At 40.1% G+C, this 12,712-nt stretch overlaps 1 protein-coding gene across 4 annotated transcripts in view; it reads left to right on the top strand.

Moving 5' to 3' along the window:
* The first annotated feature begins 508 nt into the window (after nucleotides 1-508).
* dnajc6 (DnaJ (Hsp40) homolog, subfamily C, member 6) overlaps nucleotides 509-12,712 on the top strand; it is an 80,791-nt gene continuing 68,587 nt past the window's right edge. Inside the window, exons 1-2 of one of the 4 annotated variants that reach the window (XM_062028272.1) lie at nucleotides 554-587; nucleotides 679-773. The gene's annotated coding sequence lies outside the window, so the exon portion shown is untranslated. Of the gene's footprint in view, nucleotides 774-1,431; nucleotides 1,480-11,465; nucleotides 11,481-12,712 lie in introns of those variants that run through there. The other 3 variants (XM_062028271.1, XM_062028273.1, XM_062028274.1) reach the window with 3 other exon arrangements.

The following is a 12,712-nucleotide window of genomic DNA, read 5'->3' on the forward strand; positions in this document are numbered from 1 at the left end:
CTTTGCACTACGCGCTTCAGCATCCGCTGACCCCTCTCTGTCAGTTTACATGGCTGAGTTGCTGTTGTTCTCAAACTCTTCCATTTTCTTATAATAAAGTTGACTTTGGAATATTTAGGAGCGAGGAAATTTCACGACTGGATTTGTTGCACAGGTGGCATCTTATGACAGTTCCACGCTGGAAATCACTGAGAGCGGCACATTCTTTCACAAAAGTTTGTAGAAACAGTCTCCATGCATAAGTGCTTGCTTTTATACACCTGTGGCCGGGCCAAGTGATTAGGACACCTGATTCTGATCATTTGGATGGGTGGCCAAATACCTTTGGCAACATAGTGTACCTTACCTTACCTTTTTGTTTTTTGGAGTTTTCTTCAATTGCAGATGCGTGACACTGCAGAGCCCACGCAGATACTCCAGTCCAGGTTTTTACCAGGCTGCTCCAGTCCTGGCAGCTCAGACATGATGCGCTGAGGGGCGCACTTCAGCACATGAGTCCAAGTCCACGTTCCACCCAGCTGCATCTTCTATATAGGGATTTTACCACCAAGCCTTGATGGGATGCAGCGTGTTGCTTCCACGGCAAGGTGCGCTGCCTCCAATGCACTCGCATGCATGTTTATCGGTACAACATGAAACGCTTTGATCTTTTGACTTGCAACGAATGACAACACAAAGGTCGCCGCTGTCAGACGCGGAGATCGAGGAGCGCATCTCTGCAGTTGGAAGACTCTATAGTACTCCGGGGAGACTGCCTGAAGCTACCCTGAAAGGTAAAACCACATCTAATCGCATTTACTCGTGCAATCGTGATTCGGTGCATGCGGTGTGATGTTATTTAAATGATGCAATCCTGAACTACGGTGGTTACATAATATGTGGGATGACTCTGAACACTAACGGCGACGTCATCGTGGACTTGATCTCGGGGAGCACCTTGCATTATTCGTTGCTGCAAAATGACATAAAATAACACGATCATGTTGTTATTTGAATTATGGGACGTATCTCCTAATGCAGCCATTCAATCACGTGATCTTGTCCTACATTGTAAAACTCCACGCTAGTGGTTTGTGTGGTGATAATAACGTTTATGCGGTTTATTTTTATGTGCAACAGTGATGTGTTAAGAGCAGGTTTATCTGGTGGCAACACTGTTACGTCACGCACGTCACGTGAGCGGCTTAGCGGGGTTCACGCTCCCTCCCGAGCTTACCTCTCATACTATTAAAGGTCAGAAATATACACCAGTTGTTTTGTTGACCAATATTGCAATTAGGTCACCGCCATTCCATAGGTCTACACTGCTTTATATGATGCTGGTGTTTATGTTTATGTGAGGAGTCCCCGTGTTCGTGGACGTACCCTTGCCTTAAAGGTGATTGGTAGAGATTGCGGAAGTGTTCTTGCGCCTGCGCAGTGAAACGGAGACAGACCTGTGCGCGCGAGAGGAGACGGGTTGAGGGATTTCCGCATGCGGTGAGCTTAAAATCTGCTATAAAAGTTAAAAAGTATTTTTGATAAGAAAGTACCTACTAGTGATGGGTTGATGAGGCGTCATGAATCGTTTCAACACATTGCAAAACTGTATTGATACTGTGTCAGTAAATACTGACATCTGCTGGACATTAAAAAGCCCTACAGGCAACCTATAGACCGACTCAACTGACACTGATTTTATGACCTAGTACAGACCTGGGCATTCTGCGGCCCGTGGGCCACATCCGGCCCTTTGTGCGTCCCTGTCCGGCCCGCGTGAGGCCAATCATAAATTACAAAATACATTTTAAAAAGTATCTATGTCGAGTGTGCAATACAACGGTGCTGCTTTTGTTTTGAAAGGCGTTATTTGTATTACTTCCGTGTGGACGTACGCGCGTGCGTGATTGTGAGTGAGTGTGAACAGCTGCAATCACAAATTACAAAATAAAGTTGAAAAAACATCTATGTCGTGCGCGCAATACAACTGTGTTGCTTTTATTTTGAAAAGTGTTATTTATGGCCGTATGTCCGTGTGTAACCTGTGAGTGAAGGTGCACAGCGACAAGTGATGCACGGTTTACACCCGAGACGCTAAAAAGAGACAAGTTGATGAGGAATGGCGTGTTTTCAACAAGACATGGACTGCCAAGCAACGTTCCCTCTAAGGTGCGCGCCTGCACAATTGCGCACTGCTCAAGCGTCTTCTGCGCACAGCAAATGTATGCTGAGCACCAAATCAAATCCCATCTGAATTCTAAACAAAATAAACACATTTATTCTGTGTAATTTTGCAATGCAACTTTGAGTGACAGTGACAACAAGCGGCCCTAACGGTGTTCGTCAACACCGTTCAATTGAACACCATTCAATTATTGTAACGTCTATCGAGATGCTTCGAGGCCAGGAATTATATCGATCACTTTATTGAGCAAAACTGTTTATATTCGGCCATAACCACACCAAAAACATGAGTAAAACACTCCTATCTCGAAAAACTAGTAATTTTCTGCCGTACAAACCAGGCCAAAAACCAACTTGTCATCTGTCACCAACACGCATACCACTAAACCACTGGTGCGTTTATGGCCACACAAAAAGTCGGACAACTCAAACACCACACAAAGTTACACTATGACTCCTCAGTCATACGTGTGCTTATTTTACTGTCATTTATTATTAATGTTATTTTATTGATATTAATCATGGAATGCTGTTACTAGAGAAAGTTACAGGAATGCACACTTCATCTTATGCTTACATTTCATTGTGCAACATTAGGATGTTTAAGGGGAACTAAATGTGATCTCTGAAAGAGGTACAAAGGATTTCCAAAGCAGTGCTTTTGGTATAAAGTTAAGTTAGGTTAAATGAAAGTATTATTATTATTATTATTATTATTATTATTATTATTATTATTTATCTTACGGTATATATCAAAAATAATATTGAGCAAAATTTAATTGAAATATTGTCGAAGTGGCCCTCCAGTAGTGCTCGGGTTGCTCATGCGGCCCCCGGTAAAAATTAATTGCCCACCCCTGACCTAGTATATACAATAATATAAACCAAGTCATTGTATTTCATTTAGGATTATTTCATATCTTCATTTAAATAAAAATATATTTTTATCTTTTGTATATACAGTCAATAAATAATGTGAACATTAACTAGGGATGTCCGATAATGGCTTTTTGCCGATATTCCGATATTGTCCAACTCTTAATTACCGATACCGATATCAACCGATACCGATATATACATTTTTTTTTTATTATTTATATTTTTTTTACACATTTTTATTTAAAAAAAAACAGTTTTTCCAACGTATTACATTTTAGACGATTTCTCTTCTTAGTTATTATTTCTCCGGCTGTAGAAAAGACCCGCTCACAGGGCACAGAGGAGGCGTCAGTGCGACACAGTTTGCGTATCGGTCACGTGACCGAAACAGCGCATGGTCGGTCACGTGACTTTCTAAAAGCGGTACGCGCACCGACACAGGGTGTTGCTCAATGAGCTCGACGCATGCGCCGATGCATCGGTATTGCCGGACCCATCACTAGTACCTACAAAGTAATACACTGTATAACGTCGCTGGATGTTTGTTCTGGCATCCCAGCATGCCTTGTAGCACTTTCCGCAAATGTTATTGTTCCGCTGTGTGTGTTTAATTGACCTGTAATGTGTGGCGCCATTGCGGTTAATGTACTTGCAATCATAGACATCTTATAAGTAGACGCAGCATTGGCTGCTGTGACGCGAGAAATTCGGCCGCCATCTTGAAGTGGGGATGAGGAGCCGGCGAGCAGCCTAAACTGACAGTTGACCGGTAGAAAACAAAGATGCCGTGTTTTCCTGCCATACTTGCCAACCTTGAGACCTCCGAATTCGGGAGATGAGGTGGGCGGGGTTGGGGGGGTGGGGGGGGGGGTTTGGTGGTAGCGGGGGTGTATATTGTAGCGTCCCGAAAGAGTTAGTGCTGCAAGGGGTTCTGGGTATTTGTTCTGTTGTGTTTATGTTGTGTTACGTTGCGGATGTTCTCCCGAAATGTGTTTGTCATTCTTGTTTGGTGTGGGTTCACGGTGTGGCGCATATTTGTAACAGTGTTAAAGTTGTTTATACGGGCACCCTCAGTGTGACCTGTATGGCTGTTGATCAAGTATGCATTGCATTCACTTATGTGTGTGCAAAAGCCACATATTTTATGTGACTAGGCCGGCACGCGGTTTATATGAAGGAAAAGCGGACGTGATGACAGGTTGTAGAGGACGCTAAAGGCAGTGCCTTTTAAGGCACGCCCCCAATATTGTTGTCCGGGTGGATAGCTATAGATGACATCTGCCTATTACCTGACACCTGACATGTTAGCTACTTCTCTTTGTTTTTAATGTCTATTTTCTATTTCCTGCTGGATCTACTCTCTATTTTATGCTGCTGCTGTCACTGTATATACTGTAATATTGTACATGGTCATTGGTATGTATTGTATATATGTTATAGACATAATATAATATATCTGTATATATATTATTCTGTACACATATTATGTATATATTCGTATATATGTTCGATTTTTTTATCGCTATATTAGTCTATTTATACCTGCATTGTCCTTTCCATCCTTACACTTTCCATCATTGTAACTGAGCTACTGTGTTGAACAATTTCCCTTTTGGATCATTAAAGTTTGTCTAAGTCTAAGTCTAAGTCTAAGTCTAAATCGGGAGAAATTCGGGAGAATGGTTGCCTCGGGAGATTTTCGGGAGGGGCTCTGAAATTTGGGAGTCTGCCGGGAAAATCGGGAGGGTTGGCAAGTTTGTTTCCTGCTCAAATGAGCGGACTGTTGAAAATAGGAATCGGGGGATTAATTTTCACAAGTAAGATTTAACATTAACGTAATATTGGTTGTATTTTGTGAAAATAATAATACCACAGAGTTGAGGAGCAAAGATCTCCAATAGTACTGAAATCGTAGCCACTAGCAAACAAGAGTATGACCATAATAGAATTACTTGTCAATTAAATTAATTACATTTAAAAATGTCATACTTGAATAACATAAAGTTTAAATAAATGATGAAGATAAAGATTGTAAAAGCCAGATTGGGGGTTTTAGCTGATATAAAGACTTCCAGGTGTTTATATATGTTTATGTTTAAGCATTTGGCAGACTCTTTTATCCAAAGCGACATACATAAAAAATACATATAAAACAATCACTGTAAACATGATCATTTAAGGGAAGAATGTAATACAAAATATCAAAACAAAGTGTCAAGACAGAATGAACTCTCTGCTGCTGCAGCAACAGAGATAGAGTCTATAGGTCCCTAAGATATATAGATATCTAATGTATTCATACATTGTTTGTGTAGGATATACGCATGTATATATAACCTAATCATATTGTTTCTTGAATTTAAAAATAGCTGACCGTTTTTTTCCCCCTTCTCTGGGGTTATATTCCCAGTTTTGATCTCGGACGTTTGGTCACTTATAGCATATAAGAATATTCTATTACTTTTAAGCAAACTATGAATAATAAAACACGCCAAAACATGTGTCCTTTATCATAGTATGATAAAACGTATGATAAAAAATTGCGTAAAAATCAGTGGTATTCAGTGAGGTAAGATGAATTAAATGCGCTGACAGTTCATTGCTCCTGCCAAATTAATTGCACTGAGTGGAGCGGATCACCACTCCAAGATGGCGGCCTTGCGTCTCACCAGCGCCAGTAGGCAGTAGCGGTCGATGCTGCGTCTACTTATAAGATGTCTATGCTTGCAATTGTAAGATATACTGTCCTGCAATGGTTATACCGGGGCTCTTTAGCACCGCCCTAGTGGCTCCCTGGACCTCTGTCAGAGATGTGTGAAAATAGAAAAAGATAAAGAAAAAAAAATATTATTTTGTTTTAGTGTATTTTCTGTAGGACAAAACACATGACACAAACCTTCTTAATGGTTAGAAATCCCACTCTTTATGTTATACATGCTTCACTGATGAGAGTAGTTGGCAAGCACCGTTTTGTCCTACTAATTTCAGCGATCCTTGAATTCACCGTAGCTTGTTTACATGTACAACTTTCTCCGATGCTGCCACAGAAAGACGTGTTTTATGCCACTCCTTCTTTGTCTCATTTTGTACACCGTTTTATGCTGTGCGTGAATGCACAAAGGTGAACTTTGTTGATGTTAATAATTTGCTGGAGTGCTTATCAGGCATATTTGGTCAGTGCATGACTGCAAGCTAATCGATGCTAACATGCTATTTAGGCTAGCTGTTTTGTACATATTGCATCATTATGCCTCGTTTGTAGGTATATTTGAGCTAATTTAATTTCCTTTACTTATGTATTCAATGTGAGGCCATCTAGAAGGCTTTACTGACAACAACTCGTGATCTGATTGACTATCGCAATTATCTATCAACTGTATGTGTCCGTTCACTTACAGTGCACAGACGCCCGCATTGTTGATTCTGAAGGCCTTGGGCAGATTTCCTACAGCATGGCAACATAAGCTAGCTGAATTCCGATTGGATAAAAACTCTAACCTAAAAACAACAGCGCTGGAAGGAGCATAATATGACATGAAGAGAATATGAATACTTTTAGATATTTATTGAAAGTAAATAAAAAAATACTTTTATCTTTATTATGATCATGATTTCTGGTTATGTTAGGCCAGCAGAGAAGGCCTTGCTGGCCCTGACAGCCCACCACTGGTAATACCTTATTGCGATGCTTTGACAGTGAAATCACTATTTTGAATTGTTCCTCGCCTAAAAATAACTTTGTGGCACATTCAAAACTAGACAGGCTGCAGATTGCTTCAGTGCAAATTACAACGTTACTGCACCTTTTCGCACAAGAGCATTATAGCAGTATAAAAAAAATATAGCCTACACATAATACAAACCCCGTTTCCATATGAGTTGGGAAATTGTGTTAGATGTAAATATAAACGGAATACAATGATTTGCAAATCATTTTCAACCCATATTCAGTTGAATATGCTACAAAGACAACATATTTGATGTTCAAACTGATAAACATTTTTTTTTGTGCAAATAATCATTAACTTTAGAATTTGATGCCAGCAACACGTGACGAAGAAGTTGGGAAAGGTGGCAATAAATACTGATAAAGTTGAGGAATGCTCATCAAACACTTATTTGGAACATCCCACAGGTGAACAGGCAAATTGGGAACAGGTGGGTGCCATGATTGGGTATAAAAGTAGATTCCATTAAATGCTCAGTCATTCACAAACAAGGATGAGGCGAGGGTCACCACTTTGTCAACAAATGCGTGAGCAAATTGTTGAACAGTTTAAGAAAAACCTTTCTCAACCAGCTATTGCAAGGAATTCAGGGATTTCACCATCTACGGTCCGTAATGTCATCAAAGGGTTCAGAGAATCTGGAGAAATCACTGCACGTAAGCAGCTAAGCCTGTGACCTTCGATCCTTCAGGCTGTACTGCATCAACAAGCGACATCAGTGTGTAAAGGATATCACCACATGGGCTCAGGAACACTTCAGAAACCCACTGTCAGTAACTACAGTTGGTCGCTACATCTGTAAGTGCAAGTTAAAACTCTCCTATGCAAGGCGAAAACCGTTTATCAACAACACCCAGAAACGCCATCGGCTTCGCTGGGCCTGAGCTCATCTAAGATGGACTGATACAAAGTGGAAAAGTGTTCTGTGGTCTGACGAGTCCACATTTCAAAATGTTTTTGGAAACTGTGGAAGTCGTGTCCCCCGGACCAAAGAGGAAAATAACCACCCGGATTGTTATAGGCGCAAAGTTGAAAAGCCAGCATCTGTGATGGTATGGGGGTGTATTAGTGCCCAAGACATGGGTAACTTACACATCTGTGAAGGCGCCATTAATGCTGAAAGGTACATACAGGTTTTGGAGCAACATATGTTTCCATCCAAGCAACGTTACCATGGACGCCCCTGCTTATTTCAGCAAGACAATGCCAAGCCACGTGTTACATCAACGTGGCTTCATAGTAAAAGAGTGCGGGTACTAGACTGGCCTGCCTGTAGTCCAGACCTGTCTCCCACTGTAAATGTGTGGCGCATTATGAAGCCTAAAATACCACAACGGACACCCCGGGACTGTTGAACAACTTAAGCTGTACATCAAGCAAGAATGGAAAAGAATTCCACCTGAGAAGCTTAAAAAATGTGTCTCCTCAGTTCCCAAACGTTTACTGAGTGTTGTTAAAAGGAAAGGCCATGTAACACAGTGGTGAACATGCCCTTTCCCAACTACTTTGGCACGTGTTGCAGCCATGAAATTCTAAGTTAATTATTATTTGCAAAAAAAAATAAAGTTTATGAGTTTGAACATCAAATATCTTGTCTTTGTAGTGCATTCAATTGAATATGGGTTGAAAAGGATTTGCAAATCATTGTATTCCGTTTATATTCACATCTAACACAATTTCCCAACTTATATGGAAACAGGGTTTGTACATGAATACAATAGGAATGAAATAAATAAATACAGGATAGGCTCCAGCACCCCCCGCGACCTCGAAAGAGAGAAGCATTAGAAAATGGATGGATGGATGGACAACTAGAGTAAAAATTAAGAAACTATATAATTGTCAAGGCAAAATTACATCCATAATGTTACTACATTTCCTTTGAATGTATCTCATTTTGTGTTTTTATTTTTTCTCATTGTGGCTCTAGTCCAGTTAGTTGGCGCAAACAAATATGAAGGCAAACAAAAATGGCTGGAAACTGCAAATCGGTTCGTGTCGTTTACTTAAAAGACCCGTTCAAAAGACCTGAGTCGCTCACGAACGTCACATCTTTCAAATTTACCGAGGGGAAAAAAGCACATTATGCATTACAGCCAAAATATACATGTTAAACTGAGAGCATGCAAACCTGTTGCATGTCCATCACAGTCCATGTATGAGGCAGACACTTTGATGCACAATTACTCCATTCAAATCTTATCTACTGTCTATTGTTTTTCAATCAAATTAATAACAGTGCAGTGAATTAAAATCAATTAATCCCAATTAAATATCATTCATTTTTAATTTACATTCATTATCTTTTATTTTAAAGAAGGGAATTAATATGCCATGTTTATTACATTTAAGATCATGTTAATTTTAGAAAAAAACTGTTTTTTGTCTTTTTTGCTTTGGCGTAAAGAAAACTTTTTGAAACTGCATGGAATAGAAAAGCAGTGTAAAATGCAACATGTCGGTCATGAAGTTTGCACATTGGTCTTCTTTTGCTTTATTTCGGACCTGTTTTATGGTCACTTTTGTATTGTTTGTTTTTACAAGTAATTCTGCCTGTGCTTCAGAGTGTCATAGTGAGACTTTATTGTCCACTTGTCAGCATGTTGTCCATAATGCAGTGCAGGTTGTGCAACAACAAGTAGTAAATCTAGTAAGCGGAGGTACTTAAACTCAGTATTGTTAACATGTTAAAGATCAAGGACGCGCAGAGTGCTTGTTTTGTAATGCAAAATATCCCATCTGCATAAGTTCTTGGTCTGCTACTCACTGCGTTGTTTTGTTTAGCTTTCTTACATGCAGCAGTTGCTGTATAACTGTTACAGATATCCTTAGCACAATCCATAACAATTTGTTGAGAAACTGTTTAAAAGTATAGATGTGTTGTATATCTTTTTTTGTACATTATTGTAGCCATTCATCCTGACTTCCTCACAAAAAAATCAGCCCCAATTGTTTTATGAATTTTTGTTTCGTAGGCTAAAGTGTTTTTTATATTGTTAATTGTTAATGTTGCTGATCAGTTTTATTTGTTTATTATTTATTGAGTTGATTAATTTTGTGTCATAGTTGGTCAAAATAGTTTAATTAAGGAATACGTTGTTTATTTATTTCAGGCACATTGATGGACTTTGAACCTTTTCTGTTACAGACTGAAAAACAATGTTAAAATTGTTGTTAATTTTTGTAAGTTGACCTATATTTCTTTCTTTTTGTCGTTTTAATGTTAATAAGGATACAATGTTATGCATAGGTGTATTTATAATTTTTTTTTTTATAGAGTTACAGAAAATAAATTATAAGCTGTCCCCTAAGCTAATCATAATTGCATCCAGTACTGCAAATACACTGAGCTTATTAAGTAACTTTATCACTGGAGGACAAGGCTGAACATGTTACACACTGAGAGCAAGCCAGCAGGAATCATGCTAATAGCTAAGCTAACCACTGAGCCAGTTTGGAACAACACCAAGAAATAAGTGCTTAGTGAAGTTTAAGAAGAGTATATGAAACCACGTTACAGCAGAAAGTAAGCTGTTATGAACAGGAAATTAACAAGTAGATTAGTAAGAGTCCATAGAGAGGATGATATAACTGTTGGTGTGTCCGCATTGTCAGTACACAATATGTAAGAGGAGGACAGGTTTATCCATACATTTGTGCTGTCGATACCAAAGGTAGTATCATTATATGATCGATACTAAAATGATTATAGATTGATATTTTTATTTCCCCAAAATCATTGTGTTGTTTTTTTTGTTGTTAATGTTTACAAACTTGGGGAATTATGCCCTGCAAAAAGATTGACTCAGAGGACAAAAACTAGAGAATTTAAAGTGAAGGTAAAGTTAAAGTACAAATGATTGTCACACACACACCAGGTGTGGTAAAATTGTCCTCTGCATTTGACCCATCCCCTTGTTCACCCCCTGGGAGGTGAGGGGAGCAGTGGGCAGCAGCGGTGGCCGCGCCCAGGAATCATATAATAGTAGATTGTAATTTTGGTTTAATTATTGTGAACTATTGTTTTGTTTTTGTTTTATTTCACTAATTATAAATTGAAAGATTTACTGTTAATACATGTAATCAGTATTGGTATCGGCCGATCTCACTCATGGATGATTGGTATCAGAATCAGCAGCATAAAACCCTAATCGGAACATCCCTTATTTTTTACCATTCAGGTTAATATGGGGTGATGTAACTGTCCAGGTACTGGAATCATAACACTGTCCGTCTGTTCATATTGTAACAAATCTGGCCCAAAACTTTTGCACAGGACTGTAAAATATAACAATCACATTTGAACATTTTGAAATTCTAATTATTATTAAAGCAATTTTTACAATGGGCCATGGGCTAATGTAATGTCACAGAGATGTAACGTGGTTGCAGGTTCTCCTCTTTCTTGTTAATTCCACACATTCATTTCCAGCCCAGAGTGGTTACAGGAAGCCCTGCAGCAACAATGAAGCGGCAGTGCACTGGGTCCGGGCTATGGAGGGGGTATCGCTCCTTCCTTTTGGACATTCCGTTCCCGCTGTGCTCTGTGCTTCCGTCTGCTCCAGAAAGAGAGTTTCCCAGGCTCATGTCCACTTTTCAGAAGCATGCGAGTGTTGCCAGGGGACAAGGCAAAAGAAGGAAGCATCCCTGGTCCGTGTATTGCTCAGCACAGACTTGAAGCAGGGGTTTTCAACTCGCCCCCCATTTGCGGTACGCTACTCAATTTCTTAGTTGAGTGTAAATGCGGACCACTCGGCTTAGAGATGTCTCTGAACGATGTGTTTGGTAGTTTGTCTTTTCAATAGTGGGCCAATTGTGACATCACAAATTGACAGATGTACTTATGTGCTGTCGGCCAGCCTCCTCCCCAGTGTACATTTTTATAAGATTAACTAGGATACTTTTGGATCAGGTGGGGTGTGGTTACATAGGCACCGATCTACATTTCTGCCAGTGGTGTGTGTATTAGTGTTGTCCCGATACCAATATTTTGGTACCGGTACAAAAAGTATTTTGGTATTTTTCGGTACTTTTCTAAATAAAGGGTACCACAAAAAATGTGATTATTAGCTTTATTTTAACAAAAAAATCTAAGGGTACATTTAACATATGTTTCTTATTGCAAGTTTGTCCTTAAATAAAATAAAATAGTGAACATACAAGACAACTTGTCTTTTAGTAGTAAGTAAACAAAAAAAGGCTCCTAATTTAGCTGCTGACATATGCAGTAACATATTGTGTCATTTATCATTCTATTATTTTGTCAAAATTATGAGGGACAAGCAGTAGAAAATGAATTTTTAATCTACTTGTTCATTTACTGTTAATATCTGCTTACTTTCTGGTTCAACATGTTCTATCTACACCATCCATCCATCCATCTTCTTCCGCTTATCCGAGGTCGGGTCGCGGGGGCAGCAGCCCAAGCAGGGAAGCCCAGACTTCCCTCTCCCCAGCCACTTCGTCCAGCTCCTCCCGGGGGATCCCGAGGCGTTCCCAGGCCAGCCGGGAGAGATAGTCTTCCCAACGTGTCCTGGGTCTTCCCCGTGGCCTCCTACCGCTCGGACATGCCCGAAACACCTCCCTAGGGAGGCGTTCGGGTGGCATCCTTACCAGATGCCCGAACCACCTCATCTGGGTCCTCTCGAAGTGGAGGAGCAGTGGCTTTACTTTGAGCTTCTCCCGGATGACAGAGCTTCTCACCCTATCTCTAAGGGAGAGCCCCGCCACCCGGCGGAGGAAACTCATTTCGGCCGCTTGTACCCGTGATCTTGTCCTTTCGGTCATAACCCAAAGCTCATGACCATAAGTGAGGATGGGAATGTAGATCGACTGGTAAATTGAGAGCTTTGCCTTCCGGCTCAGCTCCTTCTTCACCACAACGGATCTATACAGCGTCCGCATTACTGAAGACGCCGCACCGATCCGCCTGTCGACCTCAC

Source organism: Entelurus aequoreus, linkage group LG19 (genome assembly GCF_033978785.1).
Source record: "Entelurus aequoreus isolate RoL-2023_Sb linkage group LG19, RoL_Eaeq_v1.1, whole genome shotgun sequence".
Taxonomy (NCBI): domain Eukaryota; kingdom Metazoa; phylum Chordata; class Actinopteri; order Syngnathiformes; family Syngnathidae; genus Entelurus; species Entelurus aequoreus.